Source organism: Aedes aegypti, chromosome 1 (genome assembly GCF_002204515.2).
Source record: "Aedes aegypti strain LVP_AGWG chromosome 1, AaegL5.0 Primary Assembly, whole genome shotgun sequence".
In the NCBI taxonomy this organism is placed as follows: domain Eukaryota; kingdom Metazoa; phylum Arthropoda; class Insecta; order Diptera; family Culicidae; genus Aedes; species Aedes aegypti.
Window position 1 is genome coordinate 304,446,938 of NC_035107.1, and position 24,504 is coordinate 304,471,441.

Here is a 24,504-nt window from a genome sequence, read left to right on the forward strand (position 1 = left end):
TGCATTGGCCCAAGGCTTGGCCTTTTTTGTTTACAACGAATGAGCAAGAGAGAGTCATTAGCATCTCACAGAGAGAGACGCACTGACCGAGCGCCAAATGTCAAATCAACTGATTTCAAAAACACATTAACAGTTGTTTGATGGAGAGAGATCCGCTTGGCCGGTTTAAGCAGAGGGCCAATGAATGATTTGGAAAAGAAACGGTTACTCGCCGTTTTGAGAATCGGGTTTATAACTGTGAATTTCAAGATTATTTTGACAATGTTTGCAAAGTTTATGGCTGTTAAGAGTTGCTATCGAATTTGACCATTGGCATCAATATTATGCAACAATTGAAAACTTAGATGATTAAAGTTGTTGAAAGGATAAACGTTAGTAATTCTGAAAGATGTTTAACGAAAATTCTGAACAGTTTCTAAGCTAAATTCGACTCGACATATGCTATTTTTCTGGTAAAAATTGTTTTAGATAACTTTGAGCAAAAATTCCTAGCAGATATTTGCGAGATTTCAACCAATATTATAAAATGTAGAATTAGAATCTTTCCAAGAAAAAGAAGTCGAGCAAATTTTCAGTTAAATTAGTCTTAGGACATTGGATCATTATAACAACAATAATTATAAAAAAGGCGAAAAAGAAAGGTTCCAATGGTCACATTATCCAAAATGAATTCAGCAGGGCTGGCAGGGACTAAGTATTTTGAAAACAAGAACTTTAGAAAACTCAGGTCTAAAAAAAGGTCCTTAAGTCCCTTCCAAAAGTAATTGTCGAATACCACAAACAGTAATCAAAAAGAGTGTTACGCAAAGCTGCGTACTTCAAATGTAAATGCATTTGATTTTCTTGGAACATCTCTAAAAACTTATTCTACCCAGCTATAGTCTATAGACTATATACTGTCTATAGACAAGTATATGACGTGCAAGAAGAAATAGTATAGTCTAGTGTGAGGAAGTTGATAAGTGGAACCAGTGGCGCGGGAAGTGGGTAGGACAGGTAGGACATGTACTACGCACAAAAACACCTGGGTAGGACACTCAAAGGATTGTCCTACCCACGATTTAGCAAAAAAATAAAATAAAAAATAAGATCAGCAGAAAGCTTGTAAAATAAATTAAACTATGCTTCAGAGAATTTAAAGAGTCCAACAGGCTCTTCATGAATTCTATCTCAGATTCCCTTAAGAATAGCTTCATTAATTATCATAGAGTTTTTATTTAGATTTTTCCAGGGTCTTTTACAGGGATCTCTTTCAAAATTGTTCTAGAGATTTATCTAAATTTTCCCAGAAATTCTATTTTACAAAGGATGCTTAGAAGAATTTCTTCAGAATATGCCCCAGGTTTCCTTGTGACTACCTCCAGTAATTTCCTATAATTGAGTTTTCACCAGATATGTTTTTCACTATCTCTTCAACTGAGTTCTGTAGTTGTATTTCTACGAGATCTTTCTAAGATTTCCACAGGTTTCTACAGAATTGAGGAAATCCTCAAAGGTTTATTTTCGATTTTTTGAAAAAAATAAAATCGCTGTGGGTTTTTTCAAGAAAGCCTGCAAGAATTTCTTCTGTTCATGTGGATTTCTTCAAGAATACATCCACGATTTATCCCAGAAATAAATCAAAATTTCTTAAGGGTTCTTCGAAAAAAAACATTTATTTACTTAAAAATTTCTTTAGCATTTCATCCAAGTATTAGTCCTGCAGTTTTTACAAACATTAAAAAAAAGTTTTCCCAAAAATTCTCATATAACTTTTGAAAGTTTATTTAAGTTTTCACACCAGCTAATACTATACCAATTTTCCCAATAATTCCTCCGATCATTCCTACACAAGCTTCTACAGAGATTGTTTCCAATGTTTTTCGAGGAATTCCTTTAGAAAATCCTGCAAAGAGCTATCCCGAGATTCGATTGATTTTGTTTTTAAGTTTATCTTAGCAAATTATCTAGGAAATCCTCTGCAACTTACTCAAGAGTTCAGGCGTTATTTCAGAGATCATTGATTATTAATAGTGACTTCAATACTTCCACTAGCTTTATATGAGATAACTTCAGAATTTTCTTTAGAAGTTCTTCACGGATTCATTCTTCCAAAATAATTCATTGGCATTTTCCTGGAGAAAATATAAGTATGACAGGAGGAATTTCTGAAGAAACCTTAGAAGAAATCTCTGAGGGAATTGCTGAAGGCATCTTTAGAGAAATCTAGTTGAAATCTTATATTAACTCTCAAAGACAGTTTTATAGGAAATCCCTTAAAAGGTTGATTAATCATTGGATAAAATCTTAGAGGAATTGAGACTTTCTTGAAAAAATTCACAAACAATTTCAGGAGGAATTCTGAGTCTCAGAAGAAATTCGGTTTCTGTGGTTTTCTTTGGGTAAATCTAGGTTGAATTCTTGAGGCATCCAAAACAAAATTCCCTACTCAAACTATTTAGGAAATTTTCGGAGTAACATCTAAACATTTTATCTTAATAAATTTCAGATGAAATTCCTGGGAAAAATCACGTAATTCCAAAAAGATCTTGGATCTTGAAATGCCTGCTCTGATGCTATGAAGAATCAAACTCTTCAAGAAGGAACTGCCTGAACTCCTGGCTTCTAATAGGTTCCGTTTTGTTTTCTTGGTTCCTGTTACGACTCTTCACAGCCTCTTTCTGCATCTTTTAAAGTCTCTTTTTTCAGGCAATAGGTCTCTAATTTCCTATTTTAAGCCACTTGCGTAGTCTGGCGTGAAAATGAGGGAGTTAGAAGAAAAAAAAAATCAGTTTTGAGAAAATCTACTTCGAACTTTAACTGAAATTTTTCATTCCATACAAATTGTATGAGAGCCAAAAAATAAAAACAAGCCAGTTTTCTAACAATCATGTTATTTCGTCTATTGAGCGGATAAGTCACTTGAAAATATCTTTAAAACGCTTGGAAACAGAAGAATTTTCTCACCTCAAAACCGACCAAAATGTCACTTACACCCCTTTGCGTTTGAGCCCTTTGAATACGGCAACTTGAAATTTCCAGTCTAGGATTCCATAGGGTTAAAATTTTTCTTAGCTTCAATGTGCACAACATATTTTCCAACGTTTGTCCTACCCATGGTTTCGAACGTGGACGCGCCTCTGAGTGGAACGGAAGCATCTCCCTCAGTATATCACCGAAATTGTAAGTAGATTCTATATGTAAGGAATAATTATACAGGTCGGACTCGATTATCCGGAGTATTGATTTTTATTTCACTCTGGATAATCGAATCACTAAGAAAATAATTGAAATCTTCGATAAAAGAACTCAAAAATTAACATTTTTCGTTGTTTTATTTATATGGTGCGGTGTCGTAGCCAGAAGTTATTTCTAGGAACAGTAGGGGTTTTTACAAGAAAAAAAATGTTTTGGTTAGCATACACAAAAAAACACTTTTTCAAACCCAAATACGTTAAAAACTGCAAAACCATTCATTTTGTATATTGCAATAACAAATTTTCTCAGATTTATGCACAAAAATTGAAAAACAAGAACATTAAAAAACAAATTCCGGATAATCGAGTCACCGGATAATCGAGTCCGACATGTACTAATAAATATAATTTAGCTTTATAGCTGATCAAAGACCACATAATTGTGTTTTTCTGCTGTAAAAATCGGTGCGACACTCAACGCCTCCCGCAACATAGAGACAACGAAAATAAACGTTACATAATCCAGGAAATAAGAGTTTGAGTCCTCAAAGAAACTGACCAGATCTTTTTCTTCTTTCTGGCGTTACGTCCCCACTGGGACAGAGTCTGCTTCTCAGCTTAGTGTTCTTATGAGCACTTCCACAGTTATTAACTGAGAGCTTACTATGCCAATGACCATTTTTGCATGTGTATATCGTGTGGCAGGTACGAAGATACTCTATGCCCTGGGAAGTCGAGAAAATTTCCAACCCGAAAAGATCCTCGACCGTTGGGATTTGAACCCACAACCCTCAGCTTGGTCTTGCTGAATAGCTGCGCGTTTACCGCTACGGCTATCTGGGCCCCCAATCTGACCAGATACTTCTCGTAAAATAAGTACCGTCAAACGGGGCTTCTTTTGACATTATTTCCACATTCTTCAACTTTGAGAATTTTTAGCTCTGAGAATAATGGATGGATTTCGATAATTCTTGTAAATATTTAAGTTGTGTATGTACGTAACCAATGTGCAAAATATGAGGTAAATCCATAAAGAAATGAAAAAGTTGCTTGGTTAGCGAAAAAAATGTGTCCTTCAAGACAAAAAAGGGGCTACTTTGGACACTTTAAGAAATTAATATGTTTTGATGGTAAAATTATTTTTCAGCATAAATTTCAAACTGATGCTTTAAATTATCGTAACATCACAATGTTTTCGAATGTTTTTCAGTGATAAATCAAATTTAGAAAATGGTAAAACTCGAAAAAACTACACATATCTATACAATACTTTTCAGAAAACCATGCTTTTCATAATTTTTAGTTTACATGATGATATTTCAACTTGACTTCCTTTTAAAGGTCAGCTAATATTGCTAGATTGTTCAAGTTGGTGCAAACGAATGGTGTAACTACCAAGTAAATAATAAGATTTGTACAGAAACATTCGTTCTGATTCTAAATGTTATTAGAACGATATGTAGAAAAATCTAATTAACTCCAGTACTTAAAAGTAATTTTAATTCAAAGTGCAATCAATGAAGCTTTAAGAATAATGATTCACAAGATCATAAACAATTTAAAGTTTGTTTTTGTTAGACGCATTTTGGTTCTCAATTGTTTTGAGATGGGTACGAATAGTTTATTTTTAGCTGTTAAAGGATGCCAGTGCTTTGTATAGCAGATTCAGATTATAAATGACCAAACAATATTTTTTTAATGATTATGTTGTGAGTTTACTATATGTAAGAATTGAATTTTATATGTTTTATAATTAATCACTTTACTTAATCCTTTGTTTATGTTTCATTGTGTTGTAAAACAAAGAAACCAACATTTTGTGATAAAATAAGAGTCGTAAAATTAAGACATCTGATCATTTATTTTTATAAAACAACAACATTTAACATAACACTATCACAAATTTCTTTGAAACTTTGCGATTCGATAGTTTTGTGAAGGTCCCAACAACTTTCCACGATATGTGGAAAATTCAAACAATGTTAACATAGCAAATGTTTTGCAGCTTATGAATATTTGTTTGGACTTTCTTGATATATTTTATTGTTTTTCCTGTTATTGTTGATGTTGTTCCAAAAAATATTCAAGCCTGATTGTAGAGCATATATTGCGTAATAAAAGTGCTGAAAACACAAAATGGCTCAGATTAATATATATGCTGGAAATAAATGAAAAACGTTTGTGTCCAAAGTAGCCCCCGGAATCAAAAGTAGCCCCGTCTGACGGTATAATATTTGTTTTTGGGAATTCCTCGTGACATTATGACAAATATCAAATATATAAAATGACAAAGTTGTCTATCTGCCAGTAACGCTCTGGAATGTTTCACCGAAATGCATCATTGAGCACTACGCCATTGATTTTGAAGCACTACAACAATATACTTTCATGATAGAATACTACAACAACTATTCTGTAGAATATTCGAGAATTTTAGATAACATACTTCTATCCGATTCGTAGATTGTTCTGGAACTGTCTTTCCATCAGAAGAAACACTACAACAGCATTAAAAGCTGTAATAATTTGAGATTAGAACCTAACTACAGCATTGTCCATTATCATAAACTTCTTGACATTGCATCTTCACTGATGTTCTCAGAGCACTTCTATAGCTATTGATAAAGAAGTTTCTGTGCTGATGTGCCATTTTGCTTTCGAACATGTACATTATGAATCGTGGTTTTAGCTTTAAAATTTCGTTGGAACGTGGCTAGCCACGATGAATAAGCTAGTTGCTGTATATTTTTCGTGATTTTCTCCAACAATTTCTCTAGAGATTAATTTAGGTATTTACTTAGATGTTACTCTAAAGATTTCCTCATGAGTACATTTTAATGATTCATTTATGAACTTTCTACCATTCATACCATTATGAACATTACCATATAGATAAATGTATAGATACCTACAAGAAATCAATCTGAATTTTGCTAAGGGTAATCACAGTATTGATCTGAATTTCCATAAGGATATTTTTTAAAGATTATTTCCGAAATTGTTCAATGAAGTCCTAAGTCCCCCAGAACTTTACCCAGCAATTCTTCTGTCGATTGCCCTAGACATTCTCCTAGATTATAGTTAAGAACATTTTTAAGAATTCAACAAGTAAATTCCTTCCAAATTTTCCGTCCAGAATTTCTTCAAGATTTAAACAAATTTGTTTTTGCTCTGAAGGTACTTTTGAGAATTACTTCAGGAATTCATCCTAATGGGAAGTATGCACTTTAACAGAAAAGAAATCGCCTATCTCGATGCGTGGGAAATTTCTTGCAAGTAATGCTCAAGAAAAGCATTTCTCGATTACTTTTTCAAATCGACGTAAGTAACTTTCATATGGTTTCGAGAAAATTAATTCAGAAGAATCACAACCTGTCTTTTAAAACTGGTTTAAAATTAATCAACTTTTTAATTTTTTTTCACCGTGTACATCGCTTAAATTTTGCATACATTAAGCTCGCGTTCAAAAACTAGGGAGTTCCTGTTATTTCGCACAAAAAAAATATTACAAAATGATAAGCCGATTTATTCAGTTACTTTCGACGTTTTTCTACCAGTGTAAAATCGGCTCAAGTAGTGTTTTGTTTTGATTCGTGGTTAAGTCACTTTGTCTCTCCATACAGCGGGGCGGCGAAAGTAGTGGTTAGGTTGCGAAAGTTGAGAATCTTACTTTCGTCGTTTTGTAAATCCGGAAATTAAACGTTTTCAAAGTGAAAAATCGAGTTGGTTCAGAGCGCAACGTGCAGAATTTCGTCTGCGAAACACGTAGAATCGATAAAGTAAGTTTGTATACTTTTTTGACTTGAGTCTATTAGAATAAGTTTTCGAGATTTATCTTTGATCGCAGTACGCAGTTGAAAAAAATGTCAATTCAAATGGAACTCACTGAAAAAATTTCTTGAGCATTTCTTCCGCCAAAATTTTTACTTTTCTTGGGCATACCTAGCTGAAGAGTCCTTCATGAATTTGTCCCAAATTCTTTCCCAAATTTCCCAAAGTTTTTATAGATTTTTTCCAGAAATGTCTCCAGAGAAACGAAAAGAATTTATTTCTAGGAAGGTCTTAAAGGGGTTGCTAAGGTAATTAACAAAATCTATCAAGTCCTGCAAGATCTTCTGTAAGAATTGTTTGCAAACATTGGACGGAGTCCATAAGGAAATTTTAGTAGGCATATTCAGAATTACTGTAATAATTGCTGTAGTATCAACTGTGTAAAACCTTAAATGTAAACCCATGAGGATTTTTCTTAAGAAATTACTCGAGAAATGTTTGGAAAAACTGCAGGAGTAAGTATTGGATGACATGCTGGAGAAACTCCTATTAATAATACAGGGACACTTCAAGAAGTCGAATTTATTGAGGAATTCCTGTGCAATTGATGGAAATACCCGTTCATGAGTACTCGAGTGAATCTATATGAAAATACCTGTAAGAATAACTGGAAAACTTCCTAAACTCACTTCTTCAAAAACGCTGGAAACAGCTTTGTGGATTTTTCTTGAAAGAGCTCCTGAAGGAATCTTTGAAAGATCTTCTACGGTGGAGAATTCGGTAAGGTAATAAGTGGAAACTTATTGGTAGGATTTTTGGGAAAGCCTATGGAAATTTTTTCAGAGTAATCTCTGTGGAAAATCGTTGAAGTACTCACGGGTTTCTGGGTCAAATTCTGGAAAAATCCTCTGGAGAACTTGTGGCGAATGGAGGGAGGGATCTCACAGTAATTTCAGAAGGAGTCCCAGAAAGTACTTCAGGAAAATCTGTGGAACAATCACGTAACAGTGAAGCTTCTAAAATTTTGCACTTTGCAGACTTTAGAGATTTTGTATAGATACATTTTAGAAAATTGCATTAGCAGCATCTTTTTGTAATGGAAATTTCATGAACTTCCCTAGGCATGCCTGACGATATACGAATGCAAAAATGGCAACTTTGGCGAAGAAAGCCCTCAGTTAATAACTGTGGAAGTGCCCATAGGAGCACTATGCTGAAAAAAAAAGGCTCTGTGCTAGTGAGGACGTAATACCAAGAGGAATAAGTCTCTCAAAAGAGACCTAAGTGTTTAAAATATAGGAACTTTAAAGACCAAACCCGAGAAAACAAAAATGAATCAACGAAACCAGGAGATATAAGCTTTTACAATGATTTATCTGATAATTCAGCCAGACATTTCATTAACTATGTGTTTAAGAGCTTTTCATTGAATTCCTAACGAACTTTACCTTACGAAAAGTATCACTGTATATATTTTGTCATAATTTTCTCCAGAAGTATCATCAGATATCAACTCAGGTGCTTGCCCAGAGTTTCCTTCAGGTATTATTCCGAAAATTTATTCCGAAGTTCGAGTTTCAAGAGATATTCTCAAAAATTACTTCACAAATGTCATTAGAAATTTTTTAGAAGAAATTTCTCAAGAAAGTCCCAAGTCATCCAAGAGCTCATCTTAAATAGATTTTTTTCATCTGTAACTCTTCATCTGAAACTCCTCCAAGATTGTCGTTCAGGTCATCTTCAAGAACCCAAACAGTACTTTCTGCAGAGCTGCCTGCAGGGATTTCTTAGAATTTCCTCCAAAAAATGTTGTTTCTGATTCATTTATGATTCCAATAAGAAATTCCTCTGAGCCTGCTTTCAGATACACTCAAGAGATTCCTTTAAATTTCCATTCAGAAAATTCTCAAAGAATTCCTCTAAGCCAGTATCGAAAGTCCTAAAAGTATTTATCCAAACATAGGACGGGGTCCCTGAAGAGATTTGTGAACGAATAATGGAAGGAATAACTGTAATAATTGCTGTAACATTAGAAATGAACTTTTGAAGAATCTAAGGAGATGTCAGTAACGATTCCCTAACCTCAAATCTCCCTGTTCTACGAAAAGAAATTCATAAATTTAGTCAACAAATACGCATCTACTGAATATAAAACGGTTTAAATAGTTGATTTCAATCATTGTTTTTTTTTTTTTTCATTTCAAATATCAACTTTCAGTGTCATAGAATATGTAAAAAGTGAGTTTACAAGTCGCCTTTGAGAGATGTTACAAATATCCTTGTAGGGTTTTTGGAATAAACCTTTGTGGATGTTCTTGGTAGTACTCCTGTAGGTTGGAAGAATCGATGGAGGAGTCTGAAGAAAAATCTGTACGAAGGAAACTCTGGTTCGATTCCCGGGAAAATTTTAAAAATTAATCACAGTGGAAATAGTAGCGTTTGAGTGCTTAAGAATTTTCTAGAGCAAATCTCATGAAAAAATCGTTATTAGAATTTATAGACGAAATCCTGTGAAAATTTGTGAAGAAAACTCTAGAGAAATGTTTGTAATGGATCCTGGAAAAGTCTTTTATGATATTCCATAAGAAATCTTTGAAAAATCATTCCCATTCCTTGAGAAATTTGTGAAGAAGCATTTACTGAAGACTAGTAAATAGACATCTCTTCTTAGACTTGCATTAAAATAGTGACCAAGTATCTAAAAAGAGACCTGCTACCAGCCCTGCGACCTTCACCGGATTCCAGCAAAACGCGACAGTTTCCTATCTTTATACACTGAAAACATTCTACAAGTTCAAATAACGTGTTTTACATGTGAATTTTCACTAATTGTGAAACATGTCAATCGATGATGTAAAATCAGTCATTTCTGGCAAATGGTTTTCCAAAAAGAACATGTCAATCAAAATGTTAAGAGCTGGACAGAAAAAATGAGGTCTTGTCATGATAGGCGAACTACTTCTACTAGTGATGGATATCGGAATGGTCAAACACGTTAGAATCATGTGTAAAAGACTTTTCTATCGAACCAAAGTCAATCTTTAACAGAGTTACATGTTTTACACGTTATTTCACCTTGCCAATCGACGCGACAGTTTTACGTTGAAAATAATGTGGGTTCGAACGTGTGGATTATATTCGGTGTTCGATTTGGAAGGAAACCTTGTATAGCTTATAGCTTATGAGGTGCTCTAGGAAATACTTTGGCGTATGAACAGTTCTAATCATGTTCTGAAACGAGCACTGCAAGTCCTCATTTTACCTAACAGAATGGATTATGATTCTAAAGGCTTACTTTGATCAGGAATTTTCCACGGCTCTTAGAATTTTAAATCCTTCGGGAATACCAAGCGGGCGAATGCTGTCGTCGCGGATCGTAGTTAGCGGCGGTGGCGTTACCAGTCAAAGTAACCCAACAACAGCGACGGCGATGTATTTCAAATGCAAACCCAAACAAAGAAACAGCAAATTTGAATAACAAAAACCCGCTGATCCTTAGTCGCTGATGGATGATGAATGCGGAATGGAATATTCATCGGATGTTTTCAGCTTTAAAATTCTTGAATTTTGAAACGAATTGGAACAACAGTCGGTCGGTCGGTCGGTCGGTACTTACGCCCCAGAAGAGATTGGCTGCTCGCTGTTCGAAGCGGCTCTCAGTAGGCTGCTTCTCGTTGATTCTATCCGTGATCCACTTTCAATCGGCGCGGCAGAGTAAAATATAACTTGATCAACAATAGCCGCTCTAATGGATTCTTGATCTTCCTCACACAGTGTTTACACTAGTAATTGCACGCGGTCTCCGCTCATCATCGGTAACGAATTAATTTCATTGCCCGCAATTACCGCACCACTCGTCGTATCTTCTTCAAATTCGCATCTGGTTGCAATCTTCTTCTTGCACCACACTCTTCTCGGACCCTTGTAGGCGCGCGGATTCGCCAAAACCAATTTGGCCAAATACAATTCTAATTTTATAAACGCTCTCTCCCTCTTATTCGCACTTTTCTCGCCTACTCCGTTTTTATTTTTTGATGATCGCGCACAGCGCACTCTTCTCCCGTCACGTCATACGCCTCCTTTGATTATCATGAGGGGGGAGGTGGGCAACAGAACGCGTGCGGTTGTTTGTTGCTGCAGTTGCGCACTACCACTACACGCGACGTCTACTAAGCACCGCCGCACACAGAGCACAGCGAATAATAACCACACAAAACTCTTCTCCACCGCCGCCTACTCTGATCGGCAACGTGTGCGCGCATATAAATGTATGTGCAACAAAATAAAAAGCGCGAGTAAGATTTTTATGAATGAATCAAACTTGCTTCGCCCTTTTCCTCTTCTTCCGACTGTTTCGTCGCCGCCTGCCTCCTCTGATCACACACCTTGCTTCTCCTTCAACGGTGTTGTGTACTTCGCTTGTTCAGCTTGATTTTTTCTTTAGTTGTATCCACACCCGGCTTCGTCTTCTTCTTCGCAGCGGACTTCACTTCACCCGTCACTTGGTCGCGATCATCGTTCGTAACAACGACTTGACTGTCTCTGTTCTTTTTTTTTTTTTTGCTTTCTCGGTATCAGTCTTCGTGTGTTTCTTCTTTGAACCGAGTCCGAGTCAAAACTTCGTTGGACGCAAAAAAAACCGACAAAATCAAAATAATTTCCTTTTCTTCTATATACGGTCCTACAAGCAGACGTAACTCAAATCGAAAAGTGTCGCCTCCGCGAAATACGATACACTCACTCTCGTTCTCGTCCGCACTTTCCTCCTTAAACGTTCCTCCACTTTTTGACAAGATTTTGAAACAAAAAACTTTACACTACTTCATCACTTGTGCCCGAACTGTATGCCTTTAGCTGCCCAATGCAGTTCATTGAAACTGAGGGGCCCTTATCAAAGCCACTGGTCACTGATAAGAGGCGCGCGATTGCTTGCTTTTGCCTCGGCGCTCTTCTTGTATTATTGCGCTCGTCATACAATGAGAAACACTCCCGTAATCGTCGTCGCACCTCAGTAGGCTGCGTTTCGCGACGCGCAACAACTGTCAAAACACACACCCCCGATCAAAGTAGTCCTTTGCTTGTGCAAAAAACCTCCTCCCGTTTCTATCTGCCAAGAAGGGGAAACAAGCACTTCTTGGATCGTCCTCCCGAAAATGCTTCTACTCAGAACGACTCCTCAACACAGACTACTGTGTGCGACGATGTAAAGCCTGTCTGTTTCGGAATGTGTAGGTTCCTATCCTACACAGCACAGCAGGTCGCGCCGTCGTTTTCATTCATCACCACACGCTCTTTGCTGAATCAACAGAAACAGAACAAGCGCACCCACACAACGATCCAATAAGCCGCCGCCGTCGCACAGCAAAAACGGCGATCTAGTCTGAGCAGAGGCTTGAGCCGGCGTCGCCTGATTGATTTTATGAATGAAACTACGCACACATTGATGCGCCGCGACGTCGTTGGATCGCGATCAAGCTCTGATCCCATCCAAGTAGGCTGCTCGGCGATCGTGTTGTGGTTGGCTATCGTCGCTCGCTAGGACCGGTTGCACACATCCACACCGTCTCGCGAAGCCGTCCCATCTCGCGGACGGCCGCCGCTCTTCTCGTGCTTGGATTATGATGGAGATGGAACCAAGTGCGCGAGAGTTGATGGTTTTGGTTCTTCTTGGAAGAATCTCCCAGATCTGAAAGTTTGAACAAACTAAAATATCAAAGGAGACAGCAAACAGAGACGCGTGTGCCGACGATCGCCGATTGTCAGTTTTGGGATGGCCCCCATTTCCGTGAGCCTACTTGGACTTGACAAGAAATGGTAAATACTAGTGATCCTTTATATCTATTACAAAGTGTAACAAAAATGACATTAAATGTAAATAAAATTTTTTGCGTATCTCAAGGATCAAATTATGTTGCCCTGTTAGATTTGAGGTTGCTGAATCTGATGACGTTTTCAGAAATGGTCCAGCACGTAACAATTTTTAGCTACAGGTGAGTTGCATAAAACACTGGTTTTATTGATGTTGACATAAAATTTTAAGTACGATCTTTCAAACTTGTGTTGTGATCTAATCCACCAAGCATTCAAAATAGGGCTTTCTATTTTCATTTCAGATATAATTTGGTTGAAATTGCACGATTAAATTTTGATTCAATCGATTTTTTTTTTCAACATGCTTGCAGTCTCCATACAAATTGTTTCTCTTATATGGCAAAATACAATACTTTCATAAACCATTATTATGAACTTTGTTGATAAGTGTTGTTATACACATGAAGTTTGAATTCTGTAGCAATTTGAGCAAATAAATGGTCAAACAAGCTGACAAACTTGCATGCAAATTGTCTAAAATAGTCAAATTTTGGATTTTTAACAGCCAATATCTCAAAAACTGAACGTGCTATGATATTTTTGAAAACGGCAATGGATTCAGCAACCCTTATCTAAGTAAATAGAGGTGTTTTAGTGCTTGAGACAAAAACGTGTTCTGCAGTGTTATTCTACATTCTTAATTTTTTTTCTATTTACTTCTATTCTGGAATAATGGAAAAGTATTGAATTCGTGTCTAAAATTAATACAATTCCATGTTCGTATATCTATCAACATTCAAATGTTGTATATTTAAAACTAATTTGAATGGTTTATGTGATTGAACGTATTTGACGTTGTTCAGTTGTAGTAGATTACATTTGGATAATCAATAAGTTGAATTATTTGAAACTTAATCTAATTAATGAAAAATTACTACTTAAGCTTTATTCGTTAGCAACAATTTTTTTTAAATATATCTTCGGAATATTGCCAGAAATTTCTTTAACGCACAAGGAATTGCTTCGTGAATTTCGATAATTGGATTTGTTTGGGAATTTCACCAGTAAATTTTTCTAGCATTTCTTCTCGGATTATTACCGTGCACCCCCGCTAGTTTGAACGGTACCTCATGCAAACCACCAGGGTTCAATTTTTAATTTGAACATCTAGTCACCCTTGAACCGTGTTTCTGGTTACCTCTTTCACTATTTTGTTTTGATTCTGCGTTCCGTTCCATTACACTTCCTTCCATTCCATGAGCTAACTGACGTTTGTCCCATTCTTAATCTGAACGATGTGCAAATTAGCGGGGTACAAATTAAAAAGTGTTCACATAAATTGTGGTCAAACCACTTGTACCCAGTTCGGCATAAAGTCGTTTGGCATAAGGTCGTTTGGCATAAGGTCGTTTGGCATAAAGCCGTTTGGCATAGTGGCCATTTATCATAATGATTGACTTAGAATGAATATCGGCATTTTTGAAATTTCTACCGAGAGGTATTCTGGAAGAAATGATAGAGATATCTGTAGAAGAATTCCTGGAGAGATCCCTGTAGAAGACCCTGAAAGTATTCTAAATAAAAATCCGTGATTTTTTTAATTTCTTTTTTTCTTTGCAATGAAGTGACCCTAAGAAACTCAATCAAATATTTCGCTGGAATTTTTTGATTGATTCCGCGAAATCTTTCAGTAGTAATTTGATCAAATAATTTCTAAGGAATTAACTAAGAACTGTTCTCAGAAATTATTACAGCAATTCTGAATCAGCCAAGAATTCTAGACCAGGCCTGATCAACCTTTTTGAACTGCGGGCCAAACCGCAGAAACAATTTTGTGTCGCGGGTCACACAACGTACTAATATTCGCATGAAATCTGACAAAAATCAAAAAATCAAGTGAATGAAGTAAACTTCATTTGAAGAAATCAATAAACAGATAATTACCAATAAGCTTTCTGCTGGATATTGTGATTTTTTTTCAAAATTATATAATGCTCCTGTAGCTACAGAATGTTTACCCCAGAAATTTTGGATTATTCGACTTTGTATTATTAGCATGACCCGAAATGTGCTAAAATCCTAATCAAGCTTTTACGAAAATATTGATCAAAGTGTCCATAATGTTACAAAAACCGTGCCTAGAATTCCTTCAGAATCTCACTCAATAATCTAATAACGATGCTAAAAAGCAGAGTTGCTTGCTGTCACTATAAACGCTTGAAATTTGCTGATTTGTACAGGCCGACTGCGATACAATTCGAATCATTCCTTATCACATCAACATCATGCTGTCTACTCCATCACCAGTGCATTGATGGCGATAGACTATGGATATCACTGATGGGTCAAGTTTAAGCAATTAAAATGGCAATTTATCGGTACGATATTCTTGATAGTGCTGTGTGTTGGTCACTGAAAAACATTAATAGCGTGGGTAATTACCACGTGGTCACTCATTCTGCAGTGATTGTGATCTAGAGTGCGATGTCGCATCACCGCTCTTGGTTGTCAGATCAAAGTGATATTGATGGTTCGGAACTGATATTGATAGTTTTAGTCCATCAGCCATCAGCTGATATGACTGATATTGTGCAACTCTGCTAAAAAGTATTTCAGAAGAAACCTGCTTAAAACTGTATTATAAATTCACTTAAGGTCCTGCCAAGTTTAACATAGCGTTAGATTGTAGTCTTACCCAAGATTTTAGAAAATTATGTATTCGTTAAAAATTCTACCTGAAGTCTATGAAATCTTGGTTAAGATTATGTGAGAATCTTTCCAATTGTTATCCAATTGTCCACTTGTTATCCGTGAAAGTCGTGGCTAGAATTCTTCTTCATTTTTATAATCCTGTCCAGGATTCTGCGTGAATAACGCCCAGGTGTTGGTAAATATTATTTCCAATATTCTGTGAGAATATTAGGCTATGATTCAGTGAAATTATGTTTGAAAATATAGCCTTTTGTCCTTAAGTTTTTTTTAGCCTGCATTTTTTTAATGCTGTAGAAAGTCATGGTAGAAATATTGTTGAAACACATATGATTTGATATTTAAAATTTGAATCATTCACAAAAATTAAGCATTTAAGAAGATTAAAAAAAACTAATCAAATAATTACCAAGCTAAAATATTGGCTGAAAATGAAATAGTCTTGGTATTGTCTAACTTCAGGTTGGTAGAATAGTCAACGGGCCAAATATAAGAAGAATCTTCGAACCCTCCGCGGGCCGCAGTCCTGTGGGACTGAAAATTCCTGTTCACTGAAAATCGTCAAGTGATTCAGCAATGTTTTGATAGGTTATATCAAGAGTGAAACTTCTTAAGAATTAGTTCCAGGAATGCTCATGGCACTTTGTCTCACAACATATACAGGGTTGGCTGTAGATATTTTTAAGTAACTATGCATTGGTTCATTCAGAAATGCCTTAAAGGTTTGCTCCTAATGGTTTGCTAATGGTTAAAAAGTTTCTTGTAGCAACTATTACAGTTAGTTTCCCAGGAGTTTCACTAAATATATTCTCATTCGTTCTTCTCACGAGCCTGAACTTAAGGGGGTCTTGTACAAACATTGTCACACATCATTAGGGGTCTTCCATAAACCAAGTGATCATATATGAGAGGAGGGTTGGTCTGGCTAATGACCACGATCCATACAAATTTTAAAATTTGTTGTACTCATTTCCAACGTATTTGAATTAGAAATCCGCTTGTGATTGTTTCCTTGATTGTCTCTTAAGAAACTAATTTAAGGTTCATTTCTTCAATTTGCAACCGTATCTAACACTGAGAAAAATCTACACGTCAAGGTCGTGTGTTTTACTTATAGATTTGCGCAATGATGAAAACCACATGATTTGAGTGTGGTAGTCATATGGATTTCATCATTGATTTCACGGTATAATAACATGTGTATCAACATTAGGTTGTCATGTGAAACAAACATGAATTTCCAAATATTAAATCATGAAAACCAACTGATTTGCTTATTGAATTCGAAATGTAGTAGCTTTAGATAGTCATGTGTGATAGAACATAAATGTCATGGGGATGAAAGAAGAAATTTGGTAGAAAAGCTTTTGCTCCCCACAATATGGATCCGAGGCTCCTCTGCTTGTCGCAAGCTCTCTTGATTTTTTTTTCAACCCCGTGAGCCAGCAACAAGCGGGGCGCCGCAAATCCATAATTTGGGAAGCCAGGGATAAGCATATTCCATTTTTTTCGAAACTGAAAGCCAGGAAAATCTGTAAGTGGAATCCGATTTTTCTAGTAAACTATACATTATTATCAATGTTTTCTTATAGAAAGGTAGAATTCTCGTATATCGGTCAACTTCACTAATAAAAGAAAAATCGAATTCACAAATTTTCATCTAACACTTTCAGCTTCAAAATTTGCTTCTTCTCTTTAGAAGCATGATGATGACTGTCGTTCGACACGAGGTCCAACCGCCATTCAGTACACTAATGCATCCCATGGGTTGATCACAAACAATTTAGAAGCTTTGAACATGGAAATCGATAGCATAGCTCATGGATTTCATCATAACAATCTCATTGCGCATATCAATGAATCGACCTACTTGAACATGATGATTATGACACAAGATAACCATAAGCAAAACACACTGAATCCGTGTTGGAGTGATGATCTATGCGTCCATAGGTTGACACATACGAATATGAAGAGAAAGCTTCGGGAACTTATGTGGAAAAAATATGGAATCCCTGTTGTCGGTTGATGAATCAATCCATGAAGCAAAACAAAGGAATTTAATGTGTAACACACACGAAGTTTGCAAGAAAATCATAGCAAATCGATATGGACGTTCATGAATCGATCCATAATTTTAAACACACAGATCGAGCGTGTGGATTTTTATCAGTTAACGTTGCGCAGTCGAAGGATGACAGTTGATCTTTTTCCTACCTTATTGATTAATCTTATTTTATACACGCTTACAAAAATTCAGGTAAATTTACGTGTTCTTTGATGCACATAAAAGAAGCGAACCATTTGACATAAAATTAAATCTGACATGACAATAAAAAACCAAAAAAAAAAATTACACGTTGAGATGTAAAAGTCGTTATAACAGACTTTTACTTCACGACGTGTAATTTTGGTTCAATCTTGTTGTCATGTTCATTGAAGAATAATATTTATGTGCGTAATCGAAAATTTCTATTTTGAAAACAACTTAGTAACTCTTACCTTGCTGCTGTTGACGAAGAGCTATGAATATACATTCGACGGGAAACAACTAGGAAAAACCTATGATCGTTGTCTACAAAACATATGCACGTTCTCCTAGACTCTTCATTGCTCACAAGAATAATAATTGAAAACACTCATAATTTCCTCTTTTCCGAAACACACGCACATTATAATCGAACGACAATCCCAGAGATGTAGCCAAAGATTATCTATCAGGATAACTTGCTCTAGTCTGATAGCACTAGCTTAATAACACAAAACACCACTTTTGGAAACGGCGGCAATTTAGTTTTCCAAATTTTAGGCAATCATCAGTCGACGCGAATCAAACGGAACATAGTTCATTGGTTCAACACCACCGCAGCCGCACTTTTTCAATTGTTTTTCTCACAAAACCATTTTAAACCATTATTTACTGCAAAATATGCAATGTCCATGTAATTCTTTACTACATTTTAGATTTATTTCACTCAAAAACACGCAAGAGAAGAGTCACGACGTTCGACCGGCCATGTTGTAAACGAACTGCATGATGCCGGCGCTAAGATCGGACCCCAAGTTAAACATCATGTAAATTTACGTCTTTTAAAATGTTAATTCTAGTCTTCGGTTTATATTTATGGTATGCAACTCGTGACATTGGGATATTGACACAAACACTACATGTATGGGCCTCGTGGCCGTGCGATTAGTGTCGTCAGGCATTTAAGCGCATCGTGTCATGGGGTGTGGGTTCGATTCCCGCTTCAGCCATTGAAACTTTTCGTCAGAAATGTTTCTAGGTTGTGCCACTGGTGCATGCCTGTCCGTTGTCTAGTGTTAAGTTACAGTCTGTGCAGCTAAATGGCTGAAGACGGTGTCCGTGTCTTTAAAAAAAAAATGGATTGATAAACGTAATATACAATCTGGTTTGATTAAAATTCCTATTTTGTTTCACGGTTTTGAACTTTCAATCATTAGAAACATAAAAATGTGTCGTGAATGCATTTGCATCATAAAATCATTCAGTGCAGATTGAATTAAGTCATATGTAAAATCCATTTTTTTTAAGAGTGTAGGCTTTATAGCGCTGATAGGCCTATTCACATGACGTCTCAAATCAGCTGATCGGGAAGCACTTTGACAGTTCTTCTATGAAAATGACAGGCTCGTGTTAGCACCGGTCCTCCACCGATGTAAACAAATGCATAGACGAATCTGTCACATGAAAAGGCCTATTCTCAGTGATTAACATATATCTCTATCGTCATTATCCAACTCTTCTGTGAAGGTATCGGCGAGTCGCTGGAAAAGATGAGTGTGGCCGGCATTGGAAATCGTCATGCTTTTCCATATCTGACCTCCGATTGGATAGCTATTGCTTCCACACAGTGAAAACTAGCCTCTAGTTTATGCAACCGAACAATGTGAGTTTGATTGTCAGCAATGATGCGAGTAAAGCTCGAGCATAGTATGAAGGAACAAAGAGCAGCATTTTTATCGTACATAGGAAGTGAGATTTATTAAAGAGTGAAATAAGTTTGATCCAAACCCAATATTGTAGAAAAGTGAGTCGAGAATCAATCTACACCCTACAAATTTGTATATTTGGACAGCTTCTAGGGAGAAACTGAGCGGACTTGAAAATTGTTGAGAAAACTGAATGTTTAAATTACTTTTTCGGCCATAAGCGGTGTACAATGGTCCAGTTTTCTATAAAGCTGACAAATCTCAATTTCCAATCATAACAAAGTCAAAAATTCATCTTCAGTATCGAATAGTTATGAATACAGACAAAACATTCAAAATACATTTTTATCTCCGTGTTTCGACCCTAAGTAAGTGTACATGTCCAAAAACCTTAATTCTTGCTTTAAAACTCTAGTTTTTCATCTTCATCAAAATTTTCGCATTTTCAGTTTTCAGCATAAGTTTTTCTGACTTGCCTAGATTTAACTTTCCCGTATGCAAATTTATTTCCGCTTATCGTTAACCCCATTAAATTCACAGCTATTATTGCAGGTACATCACAACATTTTGCCTGGACCATCAGGTTTTAATTTATCCAATATACATTATCAAAAGCTTGAAAAAATCCACACAAATCTGGAAAGCTGTCAAACGTCGAACTGTTTCCATTGCCGTCATTGCGTTCGGGCTTTAATGTTATCCAATAGAGTATTTTAATAATTATACTGATCATTTTTCTCGAGTAGGCTACACACAGAATTAAAAAAAAAAATGACCTCAATAGATATGATCGCATCATCATAATAAGTGGATTACTCCAATAATTTCTTAACTACCTCGAATCTATCGAATAGGCACTGTGTGGTGGCTGTGACTAATCTGCGTTCATCAAACTTAAGTAAGCAACTAAGCCAGCAGTTAGCCATCATGTTACAGAAGAATGGAAGAGAAAAGTCTCAGTTTGCCTCTTCTGATGTACAAGTATTGCTTCCATATGTATGAAACCTGGAGAATAACGATCGACGCCGATCACATGCTCCGTTTGTGAGAGAAAAGATCACGTTTTCTTATTTTTGTTCGCTCTAGGAGTTGCGAGTTGGAGATCCTCGCCAGACTATTCCGTCTGATCGCTGATGGCTTGAAATCGACAATACAAACGGACCAACGAGCATCTGTGTGGAAAAAAGGAGAATATACAGACAAGCCTCTTGGATTGCTGGTGAGACGATCAGTGGTATTGGTAAGCTCATCTTAATTCCAATTTTCGGATGATCTCCGTTTTGCTTTGGGATTTCGGGACATATGCCCATATGCCTACATAGGTTTTTTTATGTGGATACGATACGATCGACTTTAATTCGTTTAAAGATGATTGAAACCGCAATAAGCATTGGCAGGCAAAATAATTCTGTTAGAAGCAGTTTTGTCGTTTTGCAGATGAAAGCTCGATTTTCTAATTGGAGTTTGAAATTACTTCTGAATGAGCATTTTCATTCTTTCTAGCTATTCAACTAGGGTAACCAATATATTTTGGACCTCTTTATATTTTGGACCCCCTTGGCCATTTACCTGCAAATTTCTCAGTTTAAATCTAAAGACCAACTCAATTTGCATGCCATTTGGAAAGATAGGACTATTCCGCACTTGCATCAACCGTTTGTACAAAGAAAATGTTTTTATTTTATCTGAAATTAATTTAATTTAATCGGGGCATCCATGCAACCGTTACAACCCGTTACACACATAAATTGAAGCCGTCAGAAATTTCTCAAAACAAAAACTTTTTTCCAATTTCTGAACAGAAAGCGTAGAATTTGTTCGGTTTTCCGTTGTCGATCGATTGATTATACTATGGGCAAGCATATTATACATCCAGTGTCATGGACTTTGACGCCAAACGATAAAAAAATGCCGGGGGTCCAAAATGTATACTTTGACGGTCCAAAATGTATTGGTGTGTTCAAAATAATGAAAAACAGTGCTTCACAATTCAATTATTTTCGATGTTTTTTTGATCCTACACGACCGTTTGGGCATTTTTATCTCGTAGAGGAAGTTTTTCTCTACATTTTGACATGTTCTTTGACTTGGTTACGCTGTGCAAATAATTAATTGGGACACAAAACTAAAATCACTTCCTTAGGTGGTCCAAAATACGACCGTTACCCTATTATATCAGAAGAAGGACGGAGCAACTTGAAAACAACTTCAGATTTTCATCGCTTGAAAAGTTTATTTTTTTCGTTCTCTTGATTTTATTCTTATCATACATTACCCAGGTAACCAACAAGCACTGTTATGAGCGGTATATAAGCCATTTAACGGCTTTTCAGTGCCTATTAGCTTCATAAAACATTTTCAATTGCTTATAGGCACTGTGACCCTCATGCACTAATATTGGTCGTATATGAGTATATAACGCTTTACTTTAGTGCTTGTAAGCCCTGTGCTACTGAGCCGTACACAACGTCTGTCAATGCTTTTAAACAACCTAGTTCCATGACGTTTGCAAACCAAAACAAAACTGAATCGGTATCAATAAGATGAAAGAGATTCCATATCGCGCTTGCACCTATGAGAAATATCGAACGTAAATCCCAAGTAACCAATAAGCCGTAAAAATCGGCCCCACGTTGGTTCTATAGTGGATTTAAAAGCTTGACCGACAGGGCTAATTGGAATCGTAATTTAGGGCTGTTATAAAGCCACTTTTGGCGAATTGTATCGTGTCTCTGAAATGAGTGATGTCAAATTTTTATAGCAGGTGGCAAAAAGAGAAAAAAAAGTTGTTTCTCTTTCGTTTGTTGTTCTTTTCTTTCGTGTTCCCTTTGAGGACGTGTTTTTCGTTTTATTTCGTTGCGTGGCCCAGGCTCAAACTGCTGTCGTCCAAAGTTCCTATTTATGATTCCCGTCGCATTTCCCATCTGCTCCATTGTTGCACGAGTGGATTGGTATGCTTAACATCATATTTAAAAGAAAAAAGTTTGCAGTGGTGTGTCTATTTTTGTCCTGCTGAATCATGAGTGATGCCGGCATGGCATTTGACTATTTAACTATGTACATAGTAGCGCAGAGGAAGCAAAATTCACGAAACAACCAATCTCTAATCAACATCACCCAACCACAATCTTTTACAATCGATTTACTAATCGGATCACATCTTAGATCGTATTATTTATATTAAAACATTCATGTTGACATTTGCTAAAAACACCTGGGTAGGACAGTCAAAGGGTTGTCCTATCCACGATTCAACAATACAAACAAGATCAGCCGAATGCTTGAAAAATGAATTAAATTATTTATCATCTGTTCAATATACATACAAACCCTATCAACAACGTACCTATTCTTATGGGTGGTGGAAGGCACGATAAGGTTTTTCATGGTTTTTTCATACCAAGTAAAGCGTGACATGGTTTGTGCATGACCACCAAAAGTTCTGGATCGTGAGAATAATTATTGAGAATATCTATAAAATATTTCTACCAAATCTCACAGAAATGTTTCCAGATATATTTCGAAAGATGTTTAGAAGAATTTGCTCCAGAACTCCGAAGCTACTACTTCCAATAATTTCCTCAGGTATTGCTTTGATTTTTCCCAAAACCAAGATCCAAGAATTTCCACCAGATTGAACCGAATTAATTATTCTCCAGTTGTTACTATAAGAGATCTTCCAAAGATTTTTTACAAAATTTCTTCAAAGATTTATTCTACGCGGATAAAAATCTGATCCCCAAATCAAGATTTACAAATCATAAAATTCATAAATTGGTTAGGTCATAGTATCAGGATGACAAATCATGGTTCCTGCAGTCATCATCATGATTCTTCATATGCGTAACATCCAGTGTGAAAACACTGAGCGGTGCACTTTGCTTCATATCATTCGTATCGATCTTTCTTAATTCAAGATTACTAAGTGGTTGAGTGATAGGGTACGTGACTATCAATCGGAAGGTTCTTGGCTCGAATCTCAGTGATTGCTTTTTTTATTTTATTTTTTTCGATCATAAACGGATGCGCGATTCAGCATTTTTGGCATTTGAATCATGATTCCGAGCAATCAGCAACAAAAACCTAACGCGTGTGTTGCGTTACGGCAATCTGACTCATGATATCACGAGTCCAAATCATGGTGTGTTTTCATAAGATGAAAACACACTGGAATCATCATACTCTGCTAGAATTCCTCCGCCTGATCATATGAATTCCCTCAATAATTCAACCACGTGTCCGCCCAGAAATCCAAAATTCTTCGAGAAGTTCTTCGAAAAAAATCTTTTCTAAATTTTTGTTTTTAAGCCTTTTATTCAAGTATTACTCCTGCAGTTAACCAAACATTTCTTAAAAAATCCCATGCAATTGTTACAAGTTTATTTTAGTAGTCAGATTGTACATTTTATACAACTACAACTTTTCCAATACTTTCTCCGATCATATTTACACATATTTCAATAGAGATTCTGTCCAATATTTTTCGATAAATATCTTTGGAAAATTCTTCGGAATACTAACCCAAGATCCGATTGATTTTATCTCAATTATGTTAGCAAATCATCTAGGAAATCTTTTTAAATTTTCTCAAGAGTCCAGAAGTTATCACAGAGATCCTTAGTGTCTTTGAAACTTATAAGTATTTGCTCTAGGATTTTATTTAGAAACTCCTCACGGATTATTTGTTCAGAAAAATATTCCTTGGCATTTCCCTGGAAAACTTCCTGGCTTAAAACTTTCAATACTTTTTTGAGAAAATCTCAAAGAATTACTGGAGGAATTTCTGTTGAAATATTAGAATGAGTCTCTTATATATCCTAAATGACAATTTTTGAGGACAACTCTAGAAATTTGTGAAGAAATTATTTATTGAATTTTAGATTTTTGAGGAATTTTTGGAAGAGAGTTTTTGGAGGAATTCAGATGATATTTAAGAAATTTTATGGCTGTAGTTCTCCCTGGGAAAATCCCAATTGAATTATTGAGTTATCCTGAACAGAATTATTGGCGAAATTAATCACTAAATAAACTCCTTTAGAAATTTCCGGGGCAATATTTGATTATTTGGGCAAATACCAGAAAA

At 36.0% G+C, this 24,504-nt stretch overlaps 1 protein-coding gene across 1 annotated transcript in view; it reads right to left on the minus strand.

Moving 5' to 3' along the window:
* The window catches only part of LOC5579075 (ETS-like protein pointed), a 412,535-nt gene extending 400,348 nt beyond the window's left edge, over window positions 1–12,187 (minus strand). Inside the window, exon 1 of the mRNA XM_021838386.1 lies at window positions 10,564–12,187. The gene's annotated coding sequence lies outside the window, so the exon portion shown is untranslated. The remainder of the gene's footprint in view (window positions 1–10,563) is intronic.
* Between the last annotated feature and the right edge of the window lie 12,317 nt (window positions 12,188–24,504).